This window comes from Eulemur rufifrons, chromosome 16 (assembly GCF_041146395.1).
Source record: "Eulemur rufifrons isolate Redbay chromosome 16, OSU_ERuf_1, whole genome shotgun sequence".
In the NCBI taxonomy this organism is placed as follows: domain Eukaryota; kingdom Metazoa; phylum Chordata; class Mammalia; order Primates; family Lemuridae; genus Eulemur; species Eulemur rufifrons.
In genome coordinates this window covers 18,502,270-18,515,970 of record NC_090998.1, presented here as the reverse complement: position 1 = coordinate 18,515,970, position 13,701 = coordinate 18,502,270, and the positions used below count along the sequence as shown (strand labels likewise).

Sequence of the window (13,701 nt, the reverse complement as noted above, 5' to 3'; positions counted from 1 at the left end):
ACTCCCTGGATCCCTAGGGAATATCTATACCCTGCACCCCCATCTCCAGGGCAGAGCCACACTCCAGGCAGGGACAAGGCATGCATTAAAAGATGCCTGAGATGCCACGTTAATGTGATGTCATGGATCTATACTAAAAGATCATATAGAAATTTCTCTGTAAAATTGGGAGTTGTATTTACCCTCAGGTTTTTGGGGAGACTTAGCACATTTCATGGAATGATCGTAGATAGAAGACCAATCCACTAACATGAGCCTAAGGCCAGCTGGGAAGGCAGGTCGGAGGAGAACACAGAGGCAGAGACATTGGAAATAGCTTTTCAACTCGAAGCTCTATTTCCTCTTGTTTTCCCTCCCGGTGGTTAAATATGGAGAATGGAAGAAGAATGGGGGTTGAGGGGGGCAGGAATGGAAGAAAGGAAAAGAAGGAATAGAAGGAAGGAAGGGAGAGAGGGGGTTGGTGAGAGGGAGGGAGGGAGGAAGGGAAATGGGGGAGGAAGGGAAGGAGGAAGGCTCAGAGGTAAAGGCAAAGAGCAGAGGTACAGAAAAAGAATAGTTGCAAAGGCCAGCTTATATTTCTTATATAAACTTTCTTTCTGGGACGATCTTCCTGTTTTATGATCTTCATACACAGTGGTCAATGCTCTGAGGTTCCTTCAAAACAAAAGTGGGTCATTACATGGTTGGTGGACCGGAGAGAAGCCTGTGGTGAGCACTCTTCATCACATTTCATACAAACGCCTTGATGAGGACCTTGGGATAAATGTCTTGATGCTCTTAAAAGCAGGAGCTCTTATGTTTCTCCTTAAGGAACTGGATTGATTTTATCTAATAGACATTCTTTTTTTTTTTTTTTTTTTTTTTTTGAGACAGAGTCTCACTCTGTTGCCCGGGCTAGAGTGAGTGCCGTGGCGTCAGCCTAGCTCACAGCAACCTCAAACTCCTGAGCTCAAGCGATCCTACTGCCTCAGCCTCCCGAGTAGCTGGGACTACAGGCATGCGCCACCATGCCCGGCTAATTTTTTCTATATATATTTTTAGCTGTCCATATAATTTCTTTCTATTTTTAGTAGAGATGGGGTCTCGCTCTTGCTCAGGCTGGTCTCGAACTCCTGAGCTCAAACGATCCGCCCACCTCGGCATCCCAGAGTGCTAGGATTACAGGCGTGAGCCACCGCGCCCGGCCGACATTCTTAATTGTGTATCTGATTAAGTTCCTCTCTTTGCATTTTGATTTGATAAAAAGCGTAAATTGTTTGAGTGTGGTGGATCACACCTATAATCCCAGCACTCTGGGAAGCCAAGGTGAGAGGATGGCATGAGGCCAGGAGTTTGAGACCAGCCTGGGAAACATACTGAGACCCCATCTCTACAAAAAAAAAAAAAAAATTTAATTTAGCCAGGTGTGGGAGCATGTGCCTGTAGTCCTAGCTACTTGTGAGGCTGAGGCAGGAGGATCCCTTGAGCCCAGGAATTCAAGGCTGCTGTAAGCTATGATAACACCACTGTACTCCAGCCTGGGCAACAGAGCAAGACCCTATCTCAAAGAAAAACAAAGCCTAAATCCTCAAGACAATGAAAATATAAGCCACAGACTGGTAGAATATAAATTAGTGCAGCCTCTATGGTGATCAGTATGGAGATTTCTCAAAGAACTAAAAGTAGATCTACCATTCAATCCAGCAATCCCACTACTGGGTATCATATACTCACAGGAAAAGAAACCATTATATCAAAAAGATACCTGTTTATTACAACATATGAGTGCAATTCACAATTGCAAAGATTTGGACTCAAACTAAATGCCCATCAGTTGATGAGTGGATTAAGAAAATATGACAAATGTATACCATGGAGTACTTCTCAGTGATAAAAAAGAATGAAATAATGTCTTTTGCAGCAACTTAAATGGAACTGGAAGCCATTACCCTAAGTGAAATAACTCGGTAACAGAAAAAGAAAAGCCACACATTCTTACTTATAAATGGAAGCTAAATTGTGGCTACAACAGGACAAACAGAGTGGTATAATGGACACTGGAGACTCACAAAGGAGGAGGGTAGAAGGAGGGAAGGATGAAAAATTACCTATGGGGTACAATGTACACTACTCGGATGATGGGTACACTAAAAGCCCAAACTCCACCACTGTGCAATATATATATGTAACGAACTTCAACTAGTATGCCTAAATCTATTAAAATGTAAAAAAGAAAATGCTGTTCCATCACCTTGTTTTTTCGACTGCTTTTGAGAAATCTGATGCCAGTAGTCTCTAGTCTTTCAACCTTTTTGTCTGAAATAAAAAAATTTAAAAAAAATTAACCTTTTTGCCTAAAAGCCATGAAAATTTTTGTCTCTCCCTTGAAGTGAATAGTTTTACTAGGCCATGCCTCAGAGTTGTTTGTTCCAGGTCAATATTCCCAGATACCTATTAAGTTCTTTTAATACAAAGTCAGTCTCTTCTTTTGTTTCTAGAAAGTTTTCTGGAATCGTGGCTTTAAATATTAATTATGGTCCACTATTTTCTTATTCTTCTTCTAGGACTCCAATTATACCAAGAATGAATTTTTGTTACTTATCGTTCATTTCAATCACTTTTACCCTAACCATTTTTATTTCTTTTATTATTTAATTTTTACTCTCTTGTTTGCTTTCCTGCTTTTCCTCAATATCATTTGTTGGATTTTAATTCAAGTATATTTTCACTTAGGTACCTTGGGACATCTACGTATTTAGTCTTTATTTCTGATATTTGATATATTTTTTCTCTTTCCTAAATTCAAGCAATTGTAATTTCATTTCTTTTTGGTTTTGTAGAAAAACAGCCTGTTGCACGGCAAGACTGATTCCACCTTGAAGCGAAACTGCCATGATGATCTATGTTTGACCCCCACATACCAAGATGTTCTACAATAAGTTCTTTAAACAATGCCTGTAGCATAGATAACCCCTCATAAAGATGCTTAACTAACCTCCCCACTGGTCACGAGTCTTGGCAAGAAAGTCTGAAGACATGACCAGCTGCACATGTTTTAAATGTTTCTTTTCAAGAAACTGGACTTGTCAGCCTCTTTCTTTGGCTTCTCAAGGACAAAGTTGGTCTTTGGGTGTAGGTTTACATATACCTGCTCACCACAGAACAGTTTTTATTCATTTATATTCTTAGTTTTTAAAGTTCTGTTTCAAGATGCTTTTTAATATCATGAAATGCATGTTTTGGGGTTATTTCTTTCAGTTTAGGATACGTTACTTTTTTTTTCCCTTCATATTTGTTGGGTTTTAGACTCATTTTCAGTTTCATTTTTTTATTTATTTAGGGTGGATTCTCTATTTCTGGAAGGGATTTTATCTCATTCCCTCTTCTATCTTCTATGCAATGTTTATAGACCCCCTTCCCCCACACCCAACTGTCCACAAGTCTTTCTTCTTCTTTTTTATTTTAATTTTTTTACTTTACTTTTTATTTCTTTTTTAAGCTAGTCAAATTTCCACAAGAGTTTCAACAGAACTTCCACAAGTCTTTCAACAGAACAGAACTTTTCAACAGAACTTTCAACAGAATTTCTACTAGAAATCAGCGTTCATTTTTGTACACTCAAGTGATCTGATATTTGTAGTGCTTTCTGTCTCTGAATAATACTGTAGGCATGGGATTTGTGTGAATTTATTTTTTCTCATTAATCTTTATTGTTTTTGGAGAATTTATGGAGAGATTTGAATTTAGACTACCAGCATTATCTCTGCTACCCAGAGATTGCTGCAATATATGATTCTGAATGAATAAAAGCATTCAATGATATTATATGTAGAAAGAAAAAAATCTTACAATGTGCAGCACATATTGGATTTTACAAGATCTTCTGATCCAAGAATTATAGAAATTGCCATATGTTAATTGCAAATTATACAGATGTGGGTTGTTTTATTAAGAAAAATAATTTTCTCAAAAAAAGATTAGGTTCAACGTGTTAAATCTTATTTATTAGGCCAGTTTCAATTCTAACACAAATATATTTGTATTTCTTTTCACTTCACTGTAATCTTAAACTACATCTTAAAATTTTTCTTTAATTTTTTTAGTTTTTTAATTTTTAATTTTATTTTTTATCTTTTTTTTGGCAAGGCCTCACTATATTGTCCATGCTGCTCTCGAACTCCTATAGGATTCTCCTGCCTCAGCCTCCTGGGTAGCTGGGATTACAGGAGCACACCACCATGCCTAGATGTTTCTATTCTTTGTCAGATACCTGAGGATCTAAATAATCAGTTTTAGAAATTAAGGAGTGCAAATTTTAAACAAAGTGGTATTGCTTTTGTCTTTGCTCCATATTTGCTGAATACTTGTATGAGAATTTAATAGTTGATTGCTGAGGACCACACCTTATGTTCTATAACTAAAAGAACCAGCCATATTTGTAAACTAACTGGGGCATGACACCCAATCCAGATTTGTAGCAAATCTTCACCCATACTGCAAACCAGATGGAGAACTTAACTATTTGATTGCATCTAGCAGCTGTCTTCTTTCGGTGCTTGCATGCCTAGAGTAGACTGCTGTGTGTCCCTACTGAAGTAAGAGGCTCCAAAATCAGATTTTGTAAGTTTTTCCTTATTCCCCTTCTAAAGTATTCCTAAAACATTAACCAGCTTGATGGTAAACCAAATAAGCAAACACAGGGAAATTCCATCCAAATGTAGCCTTGTATCTATGCAATACGTAACTTCATTTTACCACATGGTGTACTCACAAATGTTTTACTGCATCGTTTGTACACAAATTGGGAATAAAGATCAATGAATTGCCCTCCTATATAACTTACTGCCCAATAGAAGACCATCATAAAAAAATTGGCAACTAAACCTTACTGGCCAGAAAGACCTACATATGGTTCTTCTCTTTCTGGTATGCACTAAATCAGAGCCTTAAAGAGAAATAGGCGGGGAGGCTCAACTTAATGCTCTCATTACAGAAGACAAATGGTAAAACAGATGGTAGAATATAAAGCAATTCCAGCTCTTTATCACTTCGGTTCTTCCAGAATTAAACATTTAGACCACAGTTCTTTTAAAATATATCCATGAAAAAACAGGAAAACAGAAAAGACATGTAAATTTTTCTGGAATTTAAGCCACAGTCATGGAGATGGGATTAGTTTGGGCCTCAATAAAATCAGAGAGTGTGAAGATTGATCTTTTAATGCAAAATTAACATGTGACCCAAAGCTCTCTGGTGCTCTCCGGTTCTCAAATGGAAACTGTTTTTGCAAATAAAGTATTTTTTCTAAGGCTGACTGAACCCTCAGCTGGATGGCAATCTTTTATTCACGTCATACACTTGACCAATTTTTTAAATATTCATCTTGATAGCAGAAGCCAAGAGCAGCTATAGATTTGAAAAACATACAAAAACCCACAAAAACCCTCAGATTCAATTTCACTGTGAAATTTCACTGTGAAATGTAGTCAGAAATCCATTTGCAGAAAGACGTTAACCAGTGTGACTCCAGCAAAGACACAACAAGGGCAGTGAGGAAGACAGTGGAGAAGGAGAGAAGGAACAGGAGAAGGCTGAAGTACAAAGCGAAACAGTGATTTGGGGTACCCTAGGTCACTGCTGTGAATGAACATGATAAGATACTCGTGGGAAGAACAGAAGTCTACTAGCTTAGCATTCCTGCACGATCACTACTGCAGCGTAATTACTGTGGTATTAAATTATTGCTTTCCTTAAGTAAGAGCAACATCAAGTGCTTCCAAAAGTGAATTGATTTCAAATAAAATGGAAAATTATTTCACAGTTCAGTCTTAAGGACCATAAATGTCAGACATAACAACAAAGGCAAATTTAAGTCCTACGTCCCAACACTGTCATTTCCAAAGACTTCCTCTGCCATGGCATCGATCAGTAAAGAATAGCATTTCCTCAAGAGACTAAGCTGGAAAAGAATCTTCAGCCTTTCTAACACAAAGCTGCCCAATCCGACTGTTTGGAGAAAGGACAGAGATTCTGAGAGAAGCAAACTTTTAGGCAATTGGAACACTGTCCCTCCAGAGTTCCAGGAAAAATAAAAAATTAGGATATCAGAAAGAAAATAAAGGTTTATTACACACTTAGGGACAAGCTAAGATGAATCATGGAACAGGAAAAGCTTATATTCTGGGCTTTGGTACTTTTATTTCCTTCTATTTAACAAAACAAAACAGACTCGAGTATGGAACTGAGTGCTGGATTTAGAGACAGAAGCACAACTCTGCTACTCCCTAACCATAAATTACACACCAAGTGACTTAATCTGCTCACTGTTGTTCAATTATAATCCAAGAAAGAACATAAAACTCATTTATTGTGAACCCTGACCTTTAGCCAGTGCTGTACCAGACACTGAAGTCTAGGAGATCATGTGTACTCCTGCGTTAGTTGTTGGGTTTGGGGGCAAGTGCACATGTGCATGTCTGAGACAAAGATGTTTTTCAACAGAGCCAGGGAGCAATTATATGGCAATGTGGAAACAAATGTGAAAAGCAAACAATACGTTCTATAGTAACATTTAAAGAAATTCAGAGCTTGTACAAAGACACATTTAGGAATGACAGGGCTAAGAGTTCCAAGTTGGAAAGTGGGTCCCCTTCCATCCAGACAGCCTTTCAGTCCTCAGGGTGCTGCTCTCAGCAAGCTGTCAATTCTCTTCCCTTAGGTATGAGCAAGATCTTTAAGGTGTTCCTCTCTGGGTATTCACATAGATATAGTCAAAATCTTAAATTTTAGGGCAGGAGCGGTGGCTCACACTTGTAATCCCAACACTCTGGGAGACAAGGCGTGAGGATTGCTTGAACTCAGGAGTTCAAGCCTGAGCAAGAGCGAGACCTCATCTTTGCTAAAAATAGAAAAATTAGCTGGGTGTTGTGTGTGCCTGTAGTCCCAGCTACTCGGGAGGCTGAGGCAGGAGGATCTCTTGAGCCCAGGAGTTTGAGGTTGCAGTGAGCTAAGATGACGCCACTGCACTCTACTTGGAGCGATAGAGCAAGACTCTGCTTCAAAAAAAAAAAAAAAAAAAAAAAAATTGAAATTTAATAGAGCACTTATGAAGTCTAAAAAGCTATGACGTCTCAAAGGAATAAATCTCAAATTGTAAAATTTCAGAAAAGATTACAAGGCCTTGGGAGCTTGGTGCGCATGTGTGTGAGTATATTCAGAATATCTGTCTTATCATAACTTGTGGGTTTACATGCTTTTACTAATCATAAGACCAGCCTTTAAGGGGTTCATTCAGCCTGAAAATCTTAAAGCAAAGGAGAATCTTCACCTAGGAAAGCTGTTTATTTTTTCATTTGCCCATATCAAGTTTACCTAAATTATAAATTATTTTCTGTTTCCAAAAATGTCTAACACTATGCCTTGCACATATTTATGCGCTTGATAAAAACTCATTAACTTCAGTTTTTAGCCATAAGATTTTCAAACCAATTCAAGCAAGCAATTTCTTCTTCTAACTAATGAACTGAGGCATGAGGCATTGTAGATATAACCGTGAGCTTCTATAGAGCTCCCTCAAGTTTTGTGAAAGAGACATTTTCCAAAATGATAGTAACCGTAGTAGCTCAAACACTGCCATTACTGCCCTTGAAATCTGGTCCCATAGGACATGAAGCAACTGTAATGCACAAGAGAAGTGGTTATGCCACAGTGGTTTAAACCAAGGCTTTGGACTTATATGGAGCTGCAGTCAAATCTGAACTCTCTCATACAATGGTTACACAATCCTGGTCAAGTTATCTAGCTTCACTAAACAACAGTTCCTCTATTTGTAAAATAGAACTAATACTCACTCATTTTTACATTCACACTAAGTTTTTTATTGTTTATCACACACAAACTTTCAGATATTAGAATCTCCTTAAGCCATTAGGGACTATATCTCACTGAAGTATGTATCCAGAAACTTATAAAATGAAGCAACAGTAGACTAACCTGAAAAATTAGGGAATCACTGACTCTCTCTTTATGCACAACATTTAAACAGCTACAGTGAGACTTATACAATTGAAAATGGTAGTCAGAAAATCATGATTAAATTTCTCTCCAGCCTCAGAGCTCAACTGTTTGGCTCAAGTAACAATGGACTGCAAGTAGCTTTAAATTTTCTGTTAACTAGAAAAGGTGGTTTTTGTGCCATTACCAAAACTTCATGGTACATTTGGTCAGACAGAACAATTCATCTCTAAACAGAGGAGATGGTCCCTTGGCTTTCTAAGGTAAACTCAAATAAGCTGAGACATGTTTTCTTGACCTAGGTTTGATGATACGGAATCATGGTTTTGAAACATTCCACAAAGCCTAATGCTGTCAGTCTTTGTGTGCATTGCAGCTGCCAAGTATAGACTCTCCAGAGTCAAGTCAAGTCATTTGATCCAACAAAAGAGACAAGAAGGTCAGACCCCGGTCCAACTCCAAATTGGTGTTTCTGAGATAAAGGTATCATCTGGAGATCATAGCAGTGGCGGAGATTAGGAGTGACTGCTTTTGTGGCCAACCCTCTGCCCTGACCCAAAGGTAGCCAAAGGGAGTATGTGCAGGCTGATAGCCAAAACCATCACCCTCATTAGTTTTGCAATTTCAACTGCAGAATGTCTAGTGCTTTGAATAAGAGTTCAATCATACTTCCTTCTTCTCTCCCAAACCCCACTTTCTTTGCATCTACCTTCACCTTAAGTAATAAAACAATCTGAAGATCTTCCCAAGCTTCTGATATCTCATCCTAAGAATTTCTGAACTCAAACTACTGGCAAGAAAAACCATGCACTAATGAAAGTTCATTTCAGAATTGTCCGTGGTTAAGCAAGTTTAAGCAGGTTTGCTTGCAACCCACTCTGAAATATTGGGGTTTGCTAAGCTCAGGGTTCCTCAGCTGGAACACAAACCCACTGCATGTGCACTATCCACACAGATTGCTCCATATCACATCTGTGGGAGGAACAAGAGGAATTGTGTAAACATGACGTTCATGCTGCTTTTTGTGCCATGATTAATAAAATCCTTTGTCTCTGACCCAGGCACCTCATGTCTTCTACCAGCATCTATGAAACTGTGGCAAGCTAACTTGTTAGCTTGCAAGTAGAGCAAAATATCAGACCCTTTGCAATTCTTGAAACATGTTGCTTTCTCATTTATCATGTCTTCTGGAAAAATGAAGGTGGTTGAACAAAAGATGAAATATTGTCAGAAAGTACAAGCTTCAAGACTATTGTTGTTTTGGATAGGATGAAAAAGCAAATGCAGTTATGAAAGAAAAAATAGTGGTATATGGTATATATTGGGGTTCACTGCCCAGATTCCCCCTTCAACACCAAGGCAGTCATTCTTCCAGCTGCCAGAAGTCTTGGCTGCTGGTAGCTCACTTTCTAGGAACTTTCTAGTGAACTTTTTATATCACTCTCTAGGAACTGCCCTCTGCAGAAGGAATTTGCCTCATCCAAAGTTATGCCCCCACCCCAGGAGTAGCCTGCATTCAGTGATGGGCATACAAAGGCCTGAGTGGTTGCCACAATTCAGGACGTCACCAAATGGCCATCCTAGAGCCAGAGTTCCTGGTGGGATCACCAAGGCCGCTGTTAAAACTGCATGTAGCTGAACTCCTCCCCCTGCTCAATCCTGCTTCCCTCACTTCCAAATAGGTGGTATTTATAAGAGCATCATCCAATAAATCTCCTGCTTAAAAATCTCAGAGTTTCCGAGCATGTTCTTAGGAACCTGACCTGAGATGGGGAAATTCTTTGCTTCTATATAATCTACAGGATTTTCACCCACACTTTGTGCCCAAACCTAGACCTAGAAGAGTCCTCTGCCACTTACAACTTTCTTCCTCACTTCACTCTCCAATATGCTCAAATTTCAGACTAATCCACTAATAATCAAACATTGACCATTAAGAATTTTTACTTGAGGTCATCAAAGGGCATATAAATAGTTACTTAAGATCAGGCTTCAAAAGTCCTCCTGGGTAGGGATGGGACTTCACAGCATATTAAACTCACAGTAGGTTAAGATTGTGTATGAGTTTATCTTTCTTGAACTGTGTATATTTTCTAAAAATACAGTCTGCTTCTAAGAGTACAAAATAAAAGCTATTTGGGTGTCAGCATCAGCAAATAAAAAAGGAGGAAAAAAATAGAACAATTATCTAAACAACATAGCCAGAAAAAACCACAAATACAGATAGGCTTTCTTTTCACTTTTGTTTCCCTTTCTGTTAAGGGATGTTTGGGGTTAGCAATAGAGTTTCTTTACCTGAGAGATCTGAATTCTGGGACTCTGGTCACTTAAAGTAAAACCATCCCTTACCAAGGTATTTTTTAAAAATTCCAAAGCTCTATGCATGAGACCCCAAAGGACATTTTGAAAGGAATATAAAAAATAGTCTTTGTCAATGTTCATTTACTGAAGAATTTGGCTTTAATAAAACAAGAATTGGGTTTCTGCCTTTCTTCTAAAAGCTAACAGAGCCAGAGAATCAAAAGGCAATAGAGTAATTATTTTTCTTAAACATTCAAAGTAAAAGCACCAACTCTTCAACATCAGAGCAAAAAAATATGCTTACTCTTATCTAAAGCAAAACTCACCCAAAGGTAAATCAGAGTCAATTGCCAGTCTTTTTCAGGAAAAGAAAGAAGAAATACATAAGTCGTTGGCCTTGTAACAGGATAATGTTTATAAAACATTTAACAAATGTTTCCTTGCCAATTAAAAGTTAACATAACCTTTCCGCTTTAATATCTTTGCCTGACCTGTATACTAGTAATATGAGCCAAAGGGATTAAGGAAACCACAGGATATATATATATATACATACATATATATATATATATATAAAATTGTCTTCACTGAAAATTATTGTCAGGGTAAAAGGAAATGGTATTAGAGTTCCTGAAATAGGGATAGACTGGATTTCCTTTAGACATAATTGGTACAACTTGGACTATATTTGTATTTGCAGTGCCAAAGCCTAATTATCTGGTCATTGCAGAGATTCTGTGAGCTATCTAATACTCTTTCCTAAAATCCTTTCTGTTGTAACTAGCAAGAAGGGATTCAAACTAAAAACAGTAAACCACAGAGAAACTGATGCTGAAGATTTTGCAGTCAACAGACTCACAAAGAAATAGAAATCGAAATCTTTCACTGATTCTCTTCCTCGGTTGCATCTGAAGCAGTGAAGATCCTAGTACCATTTACAGGACTGGTAGTTCATCTTACATGGGACGAAACCATTACTTACGTGATCACCTGTTGCAACCCAGAATGAAGCACCTTCTGTTGGCAAGACAGAGTGGCCTCTGCTTCTGTACAGGAAAGCTTAAAGAAAGTAAGTGCCAAGCTCAATATTTAAATTCCTGACTCAACACACACTCACAGAAGAAAGGGTTTCTATGACTACCCTTAGAAAGAGCTCCCTATATCTTGCAGTTTCTTGGCTGAGATTGCTGCAGGTCAGACAGAGAGTGTGATCCTGAACTGGCACAACTGCAATGTAGGTTGATTTCACAGACCTGGTAAGCAGAAGTTAGGGAACTGATTGAGAAAGGGTGGGGCCCTGAGAGCTAGAATGGAGTCCACTGGCACCCCAAACCCTTGAAAACACTAAGCCTCCCTTGCCAGAGGAAGCAGTTCCCTCTTCCATTAAGTCTATTCCTGACTTAATACAGGAGACTGGATTGTAAATACCCCATCTGGGGTAGTTACTCTTCAAGGGGTGCCAATTCTCTTCACGTCCCACTCCTGCTTGCTCCCACACTGACAGCCGGAGCTGTAATCCAGCATGTTCTTTAAGGTAAATTACAAAGTCAAGCCATGGAGTATGCAACAAGAGAAATTACAAGAGTTGGCTAATTTATATCACCAAATATCTGTAGAATAAATGTGAAAATGGATTCCGAAGATGCTAGGTCAGAGGGAGAGGAACATGATTTTTAATTTTTCCCGAGACTATAGTCTTACGGAAGCAAATGCCAAAAATTCTCCATCCAATATGCTACTTCTAGGATAGGATAGGTAACCCAAGTTGCTTCCAGCTGTTTACTTGGTTGCTTAAGTACCTATGGTGGATTGGATTCACCGGTGACCTATGCTAAGTAAGGCTGAGATGCCAGATGGTGTAATGTGAGGAAAAAAAAAAAAAAAAAACAACAGCAAAGATCTAGTGAGACAAGAATAATAAACTAACATTATCATAGGCAAATTATGTTTTTGTCCCCAACTATGTCTCCCAAGAAGGTCCAGGGTCTTTACCAGGGCACTGAGAAATATTTAAATGCTGAGGGCAGTACCAATTCCTTTGAAAAGCACTATAATGGTTAAACTGTATGGATCAAGATAAGGTGGGAAAAGCTGCCCTTGCATTGGGCCCCATTATTTCAATAAAGATTATGGGACCCAGAGTGGAAGAGGCCAACAGAATCACTGAACCATGAGAGAGAGGATGGCTCTGCTTACCATAGTAGGCAGCAAGGTTCATGTGGACAAGAATTTCATTTGTTGAATAGAGTTTGCTCCAAAAGCTATTTTATTAATAAAAGTTCATCACCGTTTGTTTAAGGCTGACTAAAATGTATATATTCATGTATACAAGGTCAAAATATCTGCAGGTTGAAAAAAGCTCTGAAGTTAAAACTCCGGGATCCGTGTGACAGAGCCAATTGTCCTGAATATGGGAGACAGCACAAGTGATTATTCCCCTAAACAAAGGTCTGTTCCAAGTTGACTTGCTATGTGTATTCACACAGAAAACTGGGGTAGGGTTATTTCGAGTATTTTTCTAAAATTATCATTACTGTAAATTATCTTTAGAATGATTCCCAAGGGAAAGTTTGATTTGAGTCACAAAGACTTATACATATGCACTCAATCTTCCATAAGAAACTGTGGGATGCCACCCCTTGAATTGAAAATTGTTACTCCAGAAGCATCCTGTTAAGTTCACAGTTATAATTGTAAATCGTCTCAAAAGTAACAGAAGGGAGATTACTTCATGAGAAAACCCATTCGTCACAGAAAAAGCTATACTCAAAGCCAAAAGTATACCATTAAATGCCTTAATATTCATTAATATTAAAAACAAAACAAGTACTAAAGGTAAGAAATTTAAAATGTAACATCAAAAAATACCAAACTGAAATAAAGGGGGGAATTACTAGAGATAAATTTTTAAATTTGGTGCTCGCTTCGGCAGCACATATACTAAAATTGGAACGATACAGAGAAGATTAGCATGGCCCCTGTGCAAGGATGACACGCAAATTCGTGAAGCGTTCCATTAAAAAAAAAAAAAATTTAAATTTGATCAGAGAGCAATGATAATAAAGAAGATATCAAATAGAAAGCTCTTTCCCTAAAAATATTTCTAAATAGGCCGGGCATGGTGGCTTACGCCTGTAATCCTAGCACTCTGGGAGGCCGAGGCAGGAGGATCACTTGAGGTCAGAAGTTTGAGACCAGCCTGAGCAAAAGCAAGACCCTGTCTCTACTAAAAATAGAAAGATATTATATGGACAACTAAAAATATACAGAAAAAATTAGCCAAGGCATGGTGGTGCATGCCTGTAGTCCCAGCTACTCGAGAGGCTGAGGAAGAAGGATTGCTTGAGCCAGGAGTTTGAAGTTGCTGTGAGCTAGGCTGACAACATGGCACTCTAGCCCGGGCAACAG

The 13,701-nt window shown here is 38.4% G+C and overlaps 1 non-coding gene across 1 annotated transcript; it reads left to right on the top strand.

Moving 5' to 3' along the window:
- Window positions 1-13,209: 13,209 nt before the first annotated feature.
- On the top strand, window positions 13,210-13,316 carry LOC138397673 (U6 spliceosomal RNA). The gene has a single exon (XR_011235805.1). It is a non-coding gene; the product is annotated as a U6 spliceosomal RNA (small nuclear RNA).
- The last annotated feature ends 385 nt before the right edge of the window (window positions 13,317-13,701 follow it).